Raw genomic sequence first — 19,652 nt, 5'->3', positions numbered from 1 at the left:
GTGCCCTAGTTGTGGGGAGACGCTAACTCCACATCTTCCCACACCGCCATCTTGACTCCGCCGAGATATATATTTTTAGATTCTGTTCTGCTCTATTCTGTTCCATGAGTCTATTTGTGTATCTCTAGGTCAATAGCATTTGATATCTATTAGGTCAAGTCCTCCCTTACTAGTCTCTCTTTTTTTTCCAAAATATGTATTTTTTTGTTTTGGAGCATTTATTCTTTCATTAAAATGTTTAAATCATTTTATTCAATTTTCCAATTCTCCCTTACCATAAAATTCCTTTGGAATTCTATTTAGGATTGCATCAAATGCATTTATTAATTTTGTGAGAATTGACATTTTCTGATATTGTTTTTCAAGCCAATAAAAAGGAATTCATTTCCATTTTTTCCAACGTTATTTAACTCCCTGACCCCTGACTTCTGCCGATAAGATGAGACCTTTAAAATACTTTTGCTTCCTCCTTCAGTTCATCCTCAACCCTAGATGACACCTTGGAATATGTTTTAATTTTTCTAAAAAAAAAAATATTTTTATTTTTAGACTATTATTAGCACTTACCTTGCCATATTCATTCATACATTCAACTAAACATTTACTGAGAACCTATGCTATGCACAGTTTGAGGCACTAGGGGTATATCAAGCCAAAAAACCCACAAAACTCTGCTGTCAGAATTTATGTATGGGGAGACAGATACTAGACAAAATAAATGAGTAAGTTATATACTATACAGCATAGTATTTAACACTTTTAATAGGTGATAAATGCTATGGAGAAAACCAGAGCATGAACGTAGGATGGAAGGTCACAGCACTGAGCAGAGAGTGCATTAAAATGTTAAATAGTGTCATCAGGGAAGGCCTGAAGGAGAATATGGCACTGGAGAAAAAACTTGAAAGATGTGAGAGAGAGAGCCATGTGGTTGTCTGAAGAAAGCCAATCCAGGCAGAGGAACAAATAAGAATGCACTGAGGAGGGATCATGCCCAACCTATTCAGGAACAACAGAGAGACGAGAGTGATGGAGATGGAATAGAGGGGTGGGGCAGTCAGAATATTAGGAGATGAGGTCTTAGAGATTACAGGAGTTAGGTCACATAGGACCTTGCTGCCTATTACAAAGACTTCAACTTGTTTATGGCTGAGCAGTGTTACTCAACCATGAAGAAGAATGAAGTATTGCCATTTGCAGCAACATGGATGGACCTAGAGACTACCATATTAAGTGAAGTAAGTCAGACAGAAAAAAACAAATACCATATGATATCACTTATATGTGGAATCTAAAATATGACACAAATGAACTTATCTACGAAACAGAAACAGACTCACAGACATAGAGAACATATTTGTGGTTGCCAAGGGAGAGGGGGCTGGGGGAGGATGAATTGGGAGTTTCGGATTAGCAGATGCAAACTATTATATATAGGATGTCTAAACAATAAGGTCCTACTATATAGCACAGGGAAATATATTCAATATACTGTGATAAATCATAATTGAAAAGAATATAAAAAGAATGTATATATGTGGAATCTAGAAAAATGGTGTAGATGATCTTATTTGCAAAGCAGAAATAGAGACACAGACATAGAGAACAAACGTATGGATACCAAGGGGGAAGGGGTGGGAGGATGAGATGAATTGGGGGATTGGGATTGACATATATACACTACTATGTATAAAATGGATAACTAATGAGAACTTACTGTATAGCACAGGGAACTCTACTCAGTGATCTGCGGTGACCTAAATGGGAAGGAAATCCAAAAAAGAGGGAATATATGTATACATATGGCTGATTCACTTTGCTGTACAGCAGAAACTGACACAGCAGTGTAAAGAAACTATACTCAAATTAAAAAAAAAGAATATATATATATATATATATATATATATATATATATATATATATATATATATAACTGAATCACTTTGCTGTACAGTAGAAATGAACACAACATTGTAAATCAACTATACTTCAATAAAATAAATTTTTTAAAAAAGAAAACCCATTTGAAAAAAAAGACTTCAACTTTCACTCTCAGAGAAATGGAATAAACCCTTGGACAGTTCTTAAAAAGAGCACCATGTTCTGAGTTAATGCTTTAACAGAATGATCAGTCTGACTGCTTTGTTAAGAGTAAAGTGGAAAAGAACAAGATGAGTTAGGAAAGTATAGGAATAATCTAAGCAAGAAATAATAGTCTTATGGACCAGGGGACTAGGGGTGACAAGTGGTCAAAAAAGGTTATATTTTTAAGATAGTAGAGCCAATAGGAGTTGCTGAGGGATTAGATGTGGGGTGTATGAGAAAGAAAGAGGTCAAGGATAACTCTAAGGATTTTTGCCTGAGCAACTGGAAAGATGGAATTCCATTAACTGAGACAGAATACCACCAGAGGAACCAGGTGGGGTGGGGAGTAGAGGTAGTGAATCAGGAGTTTGATTTTTGACATGGCTATTAGACTTCCAAGTAGCTGAGATAGAGTTGGATGAACCAGATTGGTATTCAGGAGAGAGAGCCAGACTGGAGATCTACACTTAGGAGGCGTTAGTGTATGATTGGTATTTGAAAGTATGTACCTGGATAACATTATCAATGAAGAGATAATGAAAAGAAGAAACCCAAGGATTTTACCAAAGTGAAAAGATGAAGATAGGAGGAGCCAGCAAAAGAAAACACAGAAAAAATGGCTAGTGAGGTAGGAAGAAAACCAGGAGAATGTGGTATCTTGTAAGCCAAATGAAGAAAGTATTTCTAGAATAGGGGATGATCAACTCTGCCAAATGCTGCTGATGAGACAAGATGAAGGTTTATCAATAGAACTGCCCAGTGAAGTAAGCAACATGTGGAGGTCATTGCTGACCTCAAGAAGAGAAGCTTTTGTCATGTGGATGACGTAAAAGAAGGTTTAAAATTTTAAATAGCACAAACTTTTGGATAGTATCTAAAAAAGGAAGTGATAAATTTATTAAAATTGGCATTATATTTACACTTGGATTGTTAACTATAATTTTATTTGTTTACATCTATTTTTCCATTGTCAGTTAGCAAGAGATCATTTTATTTCTTTATCTCAAGTTTTTTCATTGTCAATTAGCAAGAGATAAAAGGCATCTTCATCTCATATTGAACACTTCGTGGTTCTCAGTAGGTGTTTGTTGAATAAGTAGGTATGCATTTCTCATTCTAACACTAACTAGCAAGGGATACCCTCGTTGAGTCAACATACTAACAGAATGACAGGAGTCAAGACCACCAGTGGTCTCCTTAAATGAAAAAAGTATTCTTTTACAATAGTACCTACAAGATCTCAGTTGATGGCTGTGCTAAATGGTAAAGTGAAACAACAATAATTCTAGTCCAGAGTCCTAACCCCAACTTAAATAATATTTGAAAGGTCCTACTTAGGCAGCGAAGGGGAAAAAAATGTCACCTATAACAGATGGCTCTACTATATGCCACTTAATCAAAGAACCAACTGTCCTTTAAAGCTTGGTTTTCAAAATTGATCTATATATTTAAAAGATCAGTAGCAGGAGAAATAATAGCCCAGGGAAACAATGCAATCCATTTTTTTTTTTTAACTGGCTTCATTCACTTTATTTTTCTCATAGAAAACTATGTGGTGGTTATAGCTGGAGCCTGGGTCCTCTGCACGGAAACTCTGGTGTGGGTCTTTAGAAGATGGTCGATGAATTCCTGATACAGAGACTTGGTGAACACCGTCTCTTTCCAGAGATCAGGAGTGAGATAACTCTAGGTCTTGGAAATGGCACCAAAAGTGGTCTTGGCGAAGTTGCCCAGGATGTCAGTGCAGCCCCTGGCAGAGATGTAGTAGTTGTCAATTCCAGCCATCGTCAGTAGCTTCTTGGGCACAGGGACTGAGATGATTCCAGTGCCCCTGGGGGCAGGGATGAGGCACACCAGCATAGAGCCAGTGGCCAGTCACCTTGCAAGGGACGGTATGGGGCTTGCCAATCTTGTTCCCCCAGTATACTTGCCACACGGGGACGATGGAGAGCTTGGCCAGAATGATGGCCCCACAGATAGCAATGGCTACCTCCTTAGAACACTTGACACCCAAACCAACATGTCTGTTGTAATCCCTGATGGTGACAAATGCCTTAAACCTGGTCCGCTGGCCAGCACGTGTCTGCTTTTGCACAGACATGATCTTCAAAATCTCATCCTTGAGGGACGCCCCCAAGAAAATGTCAATGATCTCAGATTCCTTGATGGGCAGAGAGAAGAGATAGATCTTCTCCAGGGATTTGATCTTCATGTCCTTGACCAGGCAGCCTAGCTTGGTGACAGGGAGCCACTCCTTGTCCTTGGCCTTGCCTCCATGAGCTCCGTGGCCTCGGCCCCAACCCCGACCACAACCCTGGCCCTGGCCCTGGACACCGCTGCCGAAGCCTCTGTGGAAGCCACCGCGACCTTCCATTCCAGGGCCCCCGGGGCCTCTGGGCCCTCCCACAGCACCGGCGTCATCCGGCATTTGGTGTTTTTACAGAAAAGGTTTTGGTAAAAAGTGTCTTCATGTGAGAATTGCATATTGGATGGAGATCAAACATGAAAGAAAAAGAGGCAGGAGAAAATATTGTAAGAGACAATATTCATAGTTCCACTTCAGTGGACTTGGTGAATAAAGAAACAACTGTGGGGGTGGAGTCAAGATGGCGGACTAGGAGGACATGGAATTCACATCTCCTCACAATGAGGGCACCTACCAGGCACCGGTGGGTGACCACAGACACCTAAGGGGATGGGAGGAACCCCCAGTGACTGGGTAGGGCGTGGGGCATGAGGGGAGTGAGGGGGGAGGAGAAGTGGAGGTGGGACGGGACTGGCACCCCTGAGGGGTGGCTGGGGGAGGGGAAGGGATCCCACGCCCAAAGGGGGAAACTGAGGGACCATTGGGAGGGCAGAGGATCAAAAGGGAGCGTGGCCAGGTTTCCCCTGCTCACTTGGGCCCCCAGGAACCAGCTGAGATCCCAGGCCTGCTCCTCTGCCCACCGAGGCACCCTCCAGCCGCGCAGGTCCTGAGGGAGTGGGAGGGAGGGGGGAGCAAAAGTAAAGGCCGGACCTCTGGGACCGGCACCCCTGAGGGATGCCTGGGGGAGGGGAGGAGTGCCTACACCCAGCGAGACCCACCCACGGTTAGGGGTCCAGCAGCTACTGGGGAGACCCTGGGAGAGACAGTGGGGAGGGGCGTGAAGGAACGGAAGGGAATGCGGCCAGTGCTTTCCCTGTCCACTTAGGCATGGGGGAGCCTGTTGGGCTCCTGGGCCTAATCCTCTGCCCTCGGAGCCTCCCTCCTGCTGCACAGAGCCCAAGCCCCGCCCCTGCACTCCCACCCAGGGCCCCACCCCTACACTTGGAGACCCCCTCCAACGCGCTGGGCCTAAACACCACCCACACACCCTCACTCAGGGCGTTACCTCCAAACTCCAGAACTCCACACTCCAGAGGCTCTCCTTTCAAGTGCTGCCTCACCCCTTCTGTGCAGGTCCTAAGCAGAGGCCCTGCCCATGCTTGAACATCGCCCTGCCTAGGCCCCGCTCCATGCTCAAACGTCACCCCCCCACCTGCCTAGGTCCCGCCCCACCCTAAATCCTGCCCCTGCCTAAGTTCCACCCACCCGCCTAAACTCCTCCCCCATAGCCAAGCCTATTTTTTTCTTTTTTCCTCTTTTAGATTGGGGTTCTGTTTTGCCTTGTTTATTCATTGTTGTTGATCCTTTTATATTTTTATTTTTCCTAATAAATCTTCTATTTTTCTAATTTTATTTTATTCTTTATACTTTGTTCTTGTTCTGTCCTTTTGGCTTGTTCTCCCCCTGCCCTTTTTTTTCTTTTCTTTTTTCTGTTGTGGTTTTATTTTACTTTGTTGTAGTTGTTTCAATTATAGTTTTAGTTTTCCTAATATATTTTTTATCTTTTTTTAAATTTATTTATTTATTTATTTATTTTTGGCTGTGTTGGGTCTTCGTTTCTGTGTGAGGGCTTTCTCTAGTTGCGGCAAGCAGGAGCCACTCTTCATCACGGTGCACGGGCCTCTCACTATTGCGGCCTCTCTTGTTGCGGAGCACAGGCTCCAGATGCGCAGGCTCTGTAGTTGTGACTCACGGGCCTAGTTGCTCTGTGGCATGTGGGATCTTCCCAGACCAGGGCTCGAACCCGTGTCCCCTGCATTAGCAGGCAGATTCTCAACCACTGCGCCACCAGGGAAGCCCCTATTTTTTGTCTTTCTAACTTTATTTTGTTTTTTATTCTTTGATATTATACTGCTCCTTTTTTTCTTTCTTTCTTTCTTTTTTTTTTTTCACTGCGCCACAAAGCTTGCGGGATCTTGGTTCCCAGGCCAGAGGTCAGCCCCAAGCTCCTGTGGTGGGAGCTCCGAGTCCAAACCGCTGGACTAAAAGAGAACCTCAGACCCCAGGGAATATTAATTGGAGTGAGACCTCCTGGAGGTCCTCATCTCAGCACCAAGACCTGGCTCTATCCAACTGCCTGCAAACACCAGTGCTGGACATCTCATGCCAAACAACCAGCAAGACAGGAATACAGCACCACCCATCAAAAAAAAAAAAAACAATGAAACGACAAAAAATGTGTTACAGACGAAGGAGCAAGGTAAAAACCTACAAGACCAAATAAATGAAGACGAAATAGGCAACCTACCTGAAAAAGAACTCAGAGTAATGATAGTAAAGATGATCCCAAATCTTGGAAACAGAATGGAGAAAATACAGGAAACATTTAACAAGGATCTAGAAGAACTAAGGAGCAAACAAACAGTGATGAACAACACAATTATTGAAATTAAAAACACTCTAGAAGGAGTCAATACCAGAATAACTGAGGCAGAAGAACGAATAAATGAGCTGGAAGATAAAATGGTGGAAATAACTGTCAGGGAGCAGAATAAAGAAAAAGGAATAAGAGAATTGAGGACAGTCTCAGAGACCTCTGGGACAACATTAAATGCACCAACATTTGAATTATAGGGGTCCCAGAAGCAGAAGAGAAAAAGAAAGGGACTGAGAAAATATTTGAAGAGATTATAGTTGAAAACTTCCCTAACATGGGAAAGAAAATAGTCACCCATGTCCAAGAAGCACAGAGAGTACCATACAGGATAAACCCAAACTGAAACATGCCAAGACACATATTAATCAAACTATCAAAAATTAAATACAAAGAAAAAATATTAAGAGCAGCAAGGGAAAAGCAAGAAATAACATACAAGGGAATCTCCATAAGGTTAACAGCTGATTTTTCAGCAGAAACTCTGCAAGCCAGAAGGGAGTGGCAGGACATATTTAAAGTGATGAAAGGGAAAAACCTACAGCCAAGAATACCCAGCAAGGATCTCATTCAGATTCGATGGAGAAATTAAAACCTTTCCAGATAAACAAAAGCTAAGAGAATTCACCGCCAAACCAGCTTTACAACAAATGCTAAAGGAACTTCTCTAGGCAGGAAACACAAGAGAAGGAAAAGACCTACAAAAACAAGCCCAAAACAATTAAGAATATGGTAATAGGAACATACATATTGATAATTACCTTAAATGTAAATGGATTAAATGCTCCAACCAAAAGACACAGACTGGCTGAATGGATACAAAAACAAGACCCGTATATATGCTGTCTCCAAGACATCCACTTCAGACCTAGGGACACATACAGACTGAAAGTGAAGGGATGGAAAAAGACATTCCATGCAAATGGAAATCAAAAGAAAGCTGGAGTAGCAATTCTCATATCAGACAAAGTAGACTTTAAAATAAAGACTTTTACAAGGGACAAAGAAGGAAACTACATAATGATCAAAGGATCAATCCAAGAAGAAGATATAACAATTGTAAATATTTATACACCCAACATAGGAGCACCTCAATACATAAGGCAAATGCTAACAGCCATAAAAGGGGAAATTGACAGTGACACAATAATAGTAGAGGACTTTAACACCCCACTTTCACCAATGGACAGATCATCCAAAATGAAAATAAATAAGGGAACACAGGCTTTAAATGACACATTAAACAAGATGGACTTAATTGATATTTATAGGACATTCCATCCAAAAACAACAGAATACACTTTCTTCTCAAGTGTTCTTGGAAAATTCTCCAGGATAGACCATATCTTGGGTCACAAATCAAGCCTTGGTAAATTTAAGAAAATTGAAATCATATCAAGTATCTTTTCTGACTGCAACACTATGAGACTAGGTATCAATTACAGGAAAAAAACTGTAAAAAATACAAACACATGGAGGCTAAACAATATGCTACTAAATAACCAAGAGATCACTGAAGAAATCAAAGAGGAAATCAAAAAATACCTAGAAGTAAATAACAATGAAAACACGACGACCCAAAGCCTATGGGATGCAGCAAAAGCAGTTGTAAGAGGAAAGTTTATAGCAATACAATCCTACCTCAAGAAACAAGAAACAAGAAACATCTCAGATAAACAACCTAACCTTACACCTAAAGCTATTAGATAAAGAAGAACAAAAAAATCCCAAGTTAGCAAAAGGAAAGAAATCATAAAGATCAGATCAGAAATAAATGAAAAAGAAATGAAGAAAACAATACCAAAGATCAATAAAACTAAAAGCTGGTTCTTTGAGAAGATAAACAAAATTGATAAAACTTTAGCCAGACTCATCAAGAAAAAGTGGGAGAGGACTCAAATCAATAAAATTAGAAATGAAAGAGGAGAAGTTACAACAGACACTGCAGAAATACAAAGCATCCTAAGAGACTACTACAAGCAACTCTATGCCAATAAAATGGACAACCTGGAAGAAATGGACAAATTCTTAAAAAGGTATAACCTTTCAAGACTGAACCAGGAAGAAATAGAAAATATGAACAGACCTATCACAAGTAATGAAATTAAAACTGTGATTAAAAGTCTTCCAATTAACAAAAGCCCAGGACCAGATGGCTTCACAGGCGAATTCTATCAAACATTTAGAGAAGAGCTAACATCTATCCTTCTCAAACTCTTCCAAAATATAGCAGAGGGAGGAACACTCCCAAACACATTCTACAAGGCCACCATCACGCTGATACCAAAACCAGACAAAGATGTCACAAAAAAAGAAAACTACAGCCCAATATCTCTGATGAACATAGAAGCAAAAACCCTCAACAAAATGCTAGCAAACAGAATCCAACAGCACATTAAAAGGATCATACACCATGATCAAGTGGGGTTTATCCCAGGAATGCAAGGATTTTTCAGTATACGCAAATCAATCAATGTGATACACCATATTAACAAATTGAAGGTTAAAAACCGTATGATAGGGGCTTCCCTGGTGGCACAGTGGTTGGGAGTCCGCCTGCCAATGCAGGGGACTCGGGTTCGAGCCCTGGTCTGGGAGGATCCCACATGCCACAGAGCAACTGGGCCTGTGCGCCACGGTGGCTGAGCCTGCGCTCTGGAGCCCGCGAGCCACAACTGCCGAGCCCGCGTGCCTGGAGTCCGTGCTCTGCAACGGGAGAGGCCACCACAGTGAGAAGCCCGTGCACCACGGCAGGGAGTGGCCCCCACTCGCCACAATTGGAGAGAGCCCGCGTGCAGCAATGAAGACACAAAGCAGCCAAGAATAGATAAATAAAATAAATATATATATATTTTTTTAAAAAACCGTATGATAATCTCAGTAGATGCAGAAAAAGCTTTTGACAGAATTCAACACCCATTTATGATAAAAACTCTCCAGAAAGTAGGCATAGAGGGAACCTACCTCAACATAATAAAGACCATATATGACAAACCCACAACCAACATCATTCTCAATGGTGAAAAACTGAAACCATTTCCTCTAAGATCAGGAACAAGACAAGGTTGCCCACTCTCACCACTGTTATTCAACCTAGTTTTGGAAGTTTTAGCCACAGCAGTCAGAGAAGAAAAAGAAATAAAAGGCATCCAGATTGGAAAAGAAGAAGTAAAACTGTCCCTGTTTGCAGATGACATGATACTATACATAGTGAATCCTAAAGATGTTACCAGAGAACTACTAGAGCTAATCAATGAATTTGGTAGAGTAGCAGAATACAAAATTAATGCACAGAAATCTCTGGCATTCCTATGCACTAATGATGAAAATGCTGAAAGAGAAATTAAGGAAACACTCCCATTTACCACTGCAACAAAAAGTGTAAAATACCTAGGCATAAAACCTACCAAAGGAGACAGAAGACCTGTATGCAGAAAACTGTAAGACATTGATGAAAGAAATTAAAGATGATACAAACAGATGGAGAGATATACCATGTTCTTCGATTGGAAGAATCAACATTGTGAAAATGTCTATACTACCCAAAGCAATCTACAGATTCAGTGTAATCCCTATCAAACTACCAATGGCATTTTTCACAGAACTAGAACAAAAAATTTCACAATATGTATGGAAACACAAAAGACCCCAAATAGCCAAAGCAATCTTGAGAAAGAAAAACGTAGCTGGAGGAATAAGGCTCCCTGACTTCAGACTATACTACAAAGCTACATTAATCAAGACAGTATGGTACTGGCACAAAAACAGATCAGTGGAATAGGATAGAAAGCCCAGAGATAAACCCACGCACCTATGGTCACCTTATCTTTGATAAAGGAGGCAAGAATATACAATGGAGAAAAGACAGCCTCTTCAATAAGTGGTGCTGGGAAAACTGGGCAGCTACATGTAAAAGAAGGAAATTAGAACACTCCCTAATACTATACACAAAAATAAACTCAAAATGGATTAAAGACCTAAATGTAAAGCCAGACACTATCAAACTCTTAGAGGAAAACATAGGCAGAACACTCTATGACATAAGTCACAGCAAGATCCTTTCTGACCCACCTCCTAGAGGAATGGAAATAAAAACAATAATAAAGGGGCTTCCCTGGTGGCGCAGTGGTTGAGAATTTGCCTGCTAATGCAGGGGACACGGGTTCGAGCCCTGGTCTGGGAAGATCCCACATGCCATGGAGCAACTAGGCCCGTGAGCCACAACTACTGAGCCTGCACGTCTGGAGCCTGTGCTCCGCAACAAGAGAGACCACGATAGTGAGAGGCCCGCGCACTGCGATGAAGAGTGGCCCCCGCTTGCCGCAACTAGAGAAAGCCCTAGCACAGAAACAAAGACCCAACGTAGCAATCAATCAATCAATCAATCAATCAATCTTTAAAAAAAAAAAAAGAAACTGCAGCAGATAACAAAAATAAAATAAAATAAACAAATGGGACCTAATGAAACTTAAAAGCTTTTGCACAGCAAAGGAAACCATAAACAAGATGAAAAGACAACCAACTGGGAAAATATTTGCAAACGAAGCAACTGACAGGATTAATCTCCAAAATATACAAGCCACTCATGCAGCTCAATATCAAAAAAACAAACAACCCAATCCAAAAATGGGCAGAAGACCTAAATAGACATTTCTCCAAAGAAGATTTACAGATTGCCAACAAACACATGAAAATATGCTCAACATGACTAATCATTAGAGAAATGCAAATCAAAACTGCAATGAGGTATCACCTCACACCGGTCAGAATGGCCATCATCAAAAAATCTACAAACAATAAATGCTGGAGAGAGTGGAGAAAAGGGAACCCTCTTGCACTGTTGGTGGGAATGTAAATTGATACAGCCACTATGGAGAACAGTATGGAGGTTCCTTAAAAAACTAAAAATAGAACTACCATACGACCCAGCAATCCCACTACTGGGCATATACCCTGAGAAAACTATAATTCAAAAAGAGACATGCACTACAATGTTCATTTAAGCACTATTTACAATCGCCAGGACATGGAAGCAACGTATGTGTCCATCAACAGGTGAATGGATAAAGAAGATGTGGCACATTTATACAATGGAATATTACTCAGCCATAAAAAGAAACGAAATTGAGTTATTTGTAATGAGGTGGATGGACCTAGAGTCTATCATACAGAGTGAAGTAAGTCAGAAAGAGAAAAACAAATACCATATGTGAACACATATATATGGAATCTTAAAAAAAAAGCAATGGTTCTGAAGAACCTAGGGGCAAGACAGGAATAAAGACACAGACGTAGAGAATGGAGTTGAGGACAAGGGGAGGGGGAAGGGTAAGCTGGGATGAAGTGATAGAGTAACATTGACATATATACACTACCAAATGTAAAACAGATAGCTAGTGGGAAGCAGCCACATAGCACAGGGAGATCAGCTCTGTGCTTTGCAACCACCTAGAAGGCTGGGATAAGGAGGGTGGGAGGGAGACACAGGAGGGAGGGGATATGGGGTATACGTATGCATGTAGCTGATTCACTTTGTTATACAGCAGAAACTAACACACCGTTGTAAAACAATTACACTCCAATAAAGATGTTAAAAAAATGAAAAAGAAACAATTGTGAATTCTCTTGAAGCATCTCATGCCTCAAGCCATTGTGAAGGACTTGCACTACTCCTTTTGCAAAAAGGAGAATTAAGTTAGATTCCCAGAGCTTCACCAATCTTGCCTCACATACAGTTCCTTGATTACAGATTTAAACACTTCTAAAATTCAGGGTAGGGCTTCCCTGGTGGCGCAGTGGTTGAGAATCTGCCTGCCAATGCAGGGGACACAGGTTCAAGCCCTGGTCTGGGAAGATCCCACATGCCGTGGAGCAACTAGGCCCGTGAGCCACAACTACTGAGCCTGCGCGTCTGGAGCCTGTGCTCCGCAACAAGAGAGGCCACGATAGTGAGAGGCCCGCGCACCGCGATGAGGAGTGGCCCCCACTTGCCGCAACTGGAGAAAGCCCTCGCACAGAAACAAAGACCCAACACAGCCAAAAATAAATAAATAAATAAATAATAATTTAAATTCAGGGTAAACATTCTCACCCACTTAGAAAAAAACACATCAGAATGAAATTTCACATGCAGAACATTAGCTTGAAACTCACATAGTAAAGTGTGTATGAGGAGAGAATATTCTAATGACTAAGGTGAGGAATACAGTCAAGGTGGTGCCTTTATCCTTAAGGAAATGAAGAAGTATGATAAATGAGGATGAAAAAACAGATATCATTTATAAAACTGTGAATCATTTGCTTTGATTTTCTGTGAATCAAGTAACTAAAAATATAGGCTACTGTTATCCAAGCACTGGATGTCTTTGAATCTTGGAGGAAAATTGACATTAAAAATAACAGGTTAAACAATTGATATGTTATTCTACTCAGTTTTTCAGCTAATGTATCAGATAGGTGTTGTTAAAAATGTCTCTCAAACAACTAATGATAATAATGATAAGTTTAACACACCAAGCCAAGGTTAATATTCCTCGTTCCATATAGAAACAGACATTGTTCCAGAATTACAGCAAATAGGCTGGACTGAGTCAGTGTTTCTCAAACTGGAATTTACAGATGTATTCTCAAGGGAAAACACAAGTTCTGTTGTTACTGAAAGTGGAGGTCCGGATGCTCACTGCTCTAAAGCCAGTAAAGAAGCAAGTTGGTGGAAAGGAAAGTTTGCTTTATTTTGGATGCTGGCAACCAGGGCTGTGCGGGGAGGGGGGAGGGCTGTCCAAAGGCTGACTTCCTTTGACTCCTGTCCAAAGGCTGACTTCCCCCCACTGACAATCAGTGGGCAAGAGCCTTTATCGGCGGAGGGAGGGGCTACATGCAGAAACAGCACAGTCGGCTCTGACAGTCATCTCTGACAGTCATCTTGAAATTGATCATGTGGTGGTCTGATCGCATCATCTTGTTTTAAGTACAGTTAATCTTCAATTCCAGGGTCCGTTCCCATTTCTTTAAGGCCAGTTCTCAGAATTGTGGCAGCTTATGTCACGGCTACAGGCTGGTCATCATGTATCAATAGTTCTTCCACCTGGTGGGGTTTCAGTATCTACAAGACAGCTCAAAGGACACGGCTCAGAATATTCTCTATAGCCCTTGAGGAGGAACCAAAGATCTTTGACTTTGCATAATGACTGAAGTATTATTATTTTGTCCTGTTTGACTGCTTTCCTTTGCTTCTGCATTTTCTCACTTCTCTGATTAAACATATTCTTTGGCTAAAATTTTTCTGCAGACAAAAGGCAGGCGGAGGACATGGTGGGGTAGGGGGAAGGGCCATAGGGTCCTGCTCCGTTTCACTATGAAAAAGTTAACATTGTCTTTCACTTTTAGTGATGATCATTTTTAAAAAGTATATTCTGAGTTATCTGGATAACTACCTCATTACCAAGACTGCCCTATAATTTAATACTTGCATTTGTGTTTGCCCTTACCATCCTGTGATGCCCAAGGATCACCTGTAATCATGGTATTTATCTAACGCATATGTTGGATAACAAGTGTGACCACTGTTCTGTTGGCATATTCTAACATGAAAATGACTACATTTGCTTTTGTTTACCAGTGGTAGATAAAAATACTTTTCTCCTTTACAATTTAAAGACATTTTTATAAAATAAGACTTTATTTCCTTAATTTACTTATTAAATTGAAATTGATTTAATATTATAAAAACAATGTAGTAACGCAGAATGATGTGTTCCTTGCCACAGGCTAATGAGAATAAAATAGATATAAAAGTAATAGTAAATGATTCAACTTATACCAAGGTAAGTTACATGGTACCCCAGTGGCACTGGGAAATGAAGGGTTTAGAGTGGTCTGAATAGAGAATAGAGGTGCTAGAGTTCAAGTATCACAAAGCAGATTGAACACACTGAACTAAAAACAAACAAACAACAACAAAAAAGAAATAAATAATATCGTGTCAGTCAGAGTCAAATGCACTTTGCTAACAAACATATTGCTTACATGTATCAACCAACCGTTAGGATAAATGCAGCAACCAAAACTCAGAGAAGTTTTTTGTTTGAAAGAAACTTTCTAAATCTCCGATATTGGAATATACCATAAATTTACAGGTCTATTCAATAGATTGGTGCTTTCATATGAATTCTTTTTTTTTTTTTTTTTCCGGCCATGCCTTGTGGCTTGCAGGATCTTAGTTCCCTGACCAGGGATTGAACCCAGGCCCCCAGCAGTGAAAGCGCGAGTCCTAACCACTGGATCAGGGAATTTCCTGAATTCATTTTCTAAAAGGCAAAATCAATATCAATAATAACAAGGACCCCAATGATGATCCACTATGTTGAAGATCAAAAGAATCCAATCTACAGCTGACGTATAAAACCCAAACATTTTTTATATTTTTTTATTAAATTCAATGTTATAAATTTTGTTTTAGCAAAATAGCATGTCATACTAAATTGATAATTAGTCCTTGCCTTGGTTTTATAAATGTATTTAACTATTACCATAATACAGTTTAAGTCAACACTGAAAGCCCAAAGAATTTTGCCTCTAAAGGAGGCCTGTGCTTTAATACAGTTTGAGAAACCCTGAACAGATAATATCTAAAATGTTTTCCAGCTATACTTTTCTACATCTCTGACCTTTTGTCATCACATGGAGCGCATTGCCAGCCGAGTATCTTGCACAAGCATGCTGATGGTGACCATAAGCTAAAAAGGGAATGAGGCTGAAAAACATCAATCTGTCATCACCACTGAGATACTATCACAAAGAAAGTGAGGCTGAGACACTCAGGTCACTTTTAGAAAAGAGAACATGCATACATACTGGATGGCATCTAATTCATCTACGTCATTCAAAATGTATTATCGTAAAAAGAACTATTTTATAAATAAAAGTAAACAAAAAGCATTTCCCTAAAATAAGACTGAGTGGAAATTAATGAATACAGCCTGTTCATAATTCCAAACTGTTTACCAAAGACCCACCCTTGGAAAAAAAAATAATTGTCCAGATCTATCTTATCTAAAATTTTCAGGGAACACAAGAAAGTGGCAGGCAGCATTCAGGCCTTGCTGGGCAGGATTGCTCATGCCAGCGCTATTCTTTTCTTGCTATCATAGCTTGCGGTCTGTCTAAATGAAATTCACGTTGCCAGTACTTCTAAGCTGATCCTCTTTGAGGAGAGTTGAAATTTGTGTTGCTTATTGCGTGTGTCTCAATGTATGACTATCTTTGGTGATTCCTATTAGGTTTTTTTTTTAATTTTTGACTCCTATTAATGCCAGTAAATAAATAAACGTATCAAGTTTTTAGTGGTGAGGAAGCACTTGCAGGAAGCTCCTGTCCTATTGAAGTTAAATGGAAACATTGTGTAGAGAAAGAGATATTTACTAGCAATGTGACTGAATTCAGGGTGAATTGGCTTGTTTGCAACTTCTAGATTTTACTAAACAAAAACAAAAAACAAACAAAAGCTTTGTGAACTTTTGAGGTTGGGTTTGCTGTCTGGCTGTGTGCTGAGGATAAGAAGCAATAAATACAGAAACAAATGAAAAGGAAAACAGACCTAGATTCTATAACCATCTTAGTTTCCTCTACAACAAAGTGAGGTTTTCTGTTTCTCCAGAGGGATTTTGAGAAAATTATAATACGTGATATATATGAAATATCTGCTACAGACAAAGCACTCAATATGTTATCTTTATTTTTTGATACTATTATTATTACTATAATAATTGATATGATTATTATAACACAATACCTGGCACTGAGTCATCCCTGAATAAATTTTAATTCTCATCCCTTTGACTCCGGGTACAAGAATCACTCTTTTGAAATTTAGTACATGGCACCCAGTAGGTTCAAAGGTGAGCTGAGGCATTTCTAACCCTTCCCCCCATCCCTTCTGCCTAACCTGGACCCACTCAGTGCAAGTTAAACTCATATTGTCTAGAAATATCAGTTCCCCTAAAAGTCCTTGAAGGCCTTGTGTCTCCCCCTCCACTCATCCTCCTCCCTGAATGAAGATTAATATAATTAAATTTGCATAACTCTTTACAATTATGCAAACTCTTTACAAAATTTCCAAACTCTTTACTCTTTAAAAAGTACATTCACCTACATTATTACATTTAATTCTTATAATATCTCTGTTATTTTATTTATTTATTTATTTATTTATTTATTTATTTATTTATTTATTTATTTATTTATTTATGGCTGTGTTGTGTCTTCGTTTCTGTGCGAGGGCTTTCTCTAGTTGTGGCAAGCGGGGGCCACTCTTCATCGCAGTGCACGGGCCTCTCACTATCGCGGCCTCTCTTGTTGCAGAGCACAGGCTCCAGTCGCGCAGGCTCAGTAGTTGTGGCTCACGGGCTCAGTTGCTCCGCGGCATGTGGGATCCTCCCAGACCAGGGCTCGAACCCGTGTCCCCTGCATTGGCAGGCAGATTCTCAACCACTGTGCCACCAGGTAAGCCCTATCTCTGTTATTTTTATCTCCATTTCACAGATGAGACAATTAAGGCTCAAAGAAATTAGTAACTTAATAAAATAACAAAAGATAACATTTGTTTCAGGCACTGTGCCAAGTACTTTATACTCATGACTCAGCACATCCTCAAAACAAGTCTAGCGGTGAGGTAGGCACAATTCTGGGATGGCCAGCAAGACCCCTGGCCCTGCCCTTCTCGCCCATCCCTTGTGCATACCCTGTACAATCCTTGCTGCTGTGAATCTGGTAGTTTTCTCACTGAGGTAACTAAAAGCAGAGCTGATAACGTCTTTTCATAAGTAGCCGTTGCCCTAGCCCTTTCCTCTGGTCCCCCTCCCATCTCCTCAAAACCTAAAAACTGAAGAATTCACAGCTGGCACAGCACATCTAGAAGACGCCCCGATGGGCTGGTGCCTGTGCCTTTTCTATCATGAAATGTTTTTGATATTAACCCTGACTAAAAAGACTCACTGACTGTCCCTGATGTCCACTGGTGTCGTTTGCGTGAAGTGTATCTTTTGGGTTTATCTCAGTAAAACGTAACTTGTATATGGTTCACAGGCCAGCGGGCTCATATTTGCCAGGCCTCTCTGGGATTACAGCAGGCACGTGACTAGGTGACTGTAAGCGTCAGAACGCGGCAGGCTGAGTTTAATGCCCTGGCTTTTGACAGAGCACCTTACTGTTTTCAGACGAGCGGGCTTCCGATTTGTATGTTTCTCCCCATGATGTCAAACTGTTGTCTGCTGTTCCTTGTGGAAGTTAGTGTCCTACAGCAGAGGGAATGACAGGTTCAACCTGTAGTGACACTTTTCCAGGCTGGGCTGAACATGAACAGCGGAACTGAAAACAGCAGTTCAGGACAGAATAATACATCACATACTCCACACATAGCTAAGAACTGGGAAATAAACAAAAAAGTGACTGAGCAGCCAATATCCGTGTATCATCGATCGTCTGCTATAGCTTATGCACCTTCTCAGAGAAGAGGCCCCTGCTCTTTTCTGGATCCACTTACTCTTACGCAGAACTCTAGCAAGTGTAAGATCTACATTTTTAAGCCCTCAACAGATTAGAAGCAGGAGAAAGGCTGACACACTAAATTCCACAAGAACAGCAGTCAGCAGATTGATATAGTGAGGAGAAGCATAAAAATCAGAAGCACAGTTGTCTGAAAACATTTACTCTAAAGGTAGAAAACTTGCACATCTCAATAGCCCCTATGACATCATTAAATTAGGACAAAGAAGAATTCCGTAATTTATTCATTTATATACTCAAGAATAGTCATTCAGCATCTAGTATGTGTTAGGAGGTGGGCTAGTTGTTTGAGACACAGCCATGAATGAGACAAAGTTCCTTCATCAGGAAGGTTTCATCTAAATGAGGACACATAGCATTTTAATACAAGACAGTTGATTGCAATAGAATGATAAAGGCAAAGAATGCTATAGCGTCACAGAGGAAGGGCACAGAACCTAGTAGAGGAAGCTCACGAGAAGCTTTCCAGAGAAACTGGGGTCTACACCAGGGCCTGAGGGATAAGTAGGAGTTAGCAGGGAAAGTGGAGGCTTGAGGGAGAATATTCCAAGCATCGAGAACCGTATGTGCAAAGGTCCAGAGTTAAAAAATAGCCCAGGGCCAGCTTTGTGGGCATGCGACCTGTCCACAGGTCCCTATGCTCAGAAGCCACCCCACACACACACCAGACTTGTATAATATTCTGCTCTAATTGTCTTGAAATTCCAAATGATTTTATCTTTGAACCTGTGTTTTTGTAAGTGAAGTCCAATAGGACGATGGAGCATGTGTGTGAGCAGAGGAGATACTTACAACCCATACCACCACCACCCCTAGCTGCTCTCTTTGCCTATAGCATTCATCTGACACACAGAATTCCAGCCGATCCACCATATGTGAAAGTTCAGGGAGATGCAAAAGAAGTACAAAATAAGCATGTTGCATCTTTGATTGAGTGAGATCAACATGCTCTGACAGCCCCAAGACACTTCATTTTCTATTCCAACCAGAACTTACTTCAAACGCAGAAAGGAAGCGATAGCGTTCTAAGAAACAGCATCACCAGAGACCCCTACGATATATTTTCTTATTGTTGCCACTCTGTGTTAGTCAACCACTTACACTGGAAATGATAACTTAGAAAGAAAGGGGGGAAAAAAAGAATAACTCTTAGTTCTTTTTCATTTCAGTCGTTCCTTACTGATGAGTAATTGTTGGTAGAATGTGAGTGTATCAAAAAGTGAAAGAGAAACAGTTCAGTTAGTTTTGTGAAATGTTTTCCACTGT

At 40.6% G+C, this 19,652-nt stretch overlaps 1 pseudogene; it reads right to left on the bottom strand.

Annotated features, from left to right (window-relative positions):
• Window positions 1–3,633: 3,633 nt before the first annotated feature.
• On the bottom strand, window positions 3,634–4,513 carry LOC137769406 (small ribosomal subunit protein uS5 pseudogene; annotated as a pseudogene).
• Window positions 4,514–19,652: the final 15,139 nt, after the last annotated feature.

The sequence above is a fragment of the Eschrichtius robustus genome, chromosome 9 (genome assembly GCF_028021215.1).
Source record: "Eschrichtius robustus isolate mEscRob2 chromosome 9, mEscRob2.pri, whole genome shotgun sequence".
Classification (NCBI taxonomy): domain Eukaryota; kingdom Metazoa; phylum Chordata; class Mammalia; order Artiodactyla; family Eschrichtiidae; genus Eschrichtius; species Eschrichtius robustus.
Note: the sequence above shows the minus strand (reverse complement) of the source record. Positions and strands in the feature narration are given on the sequence as shown.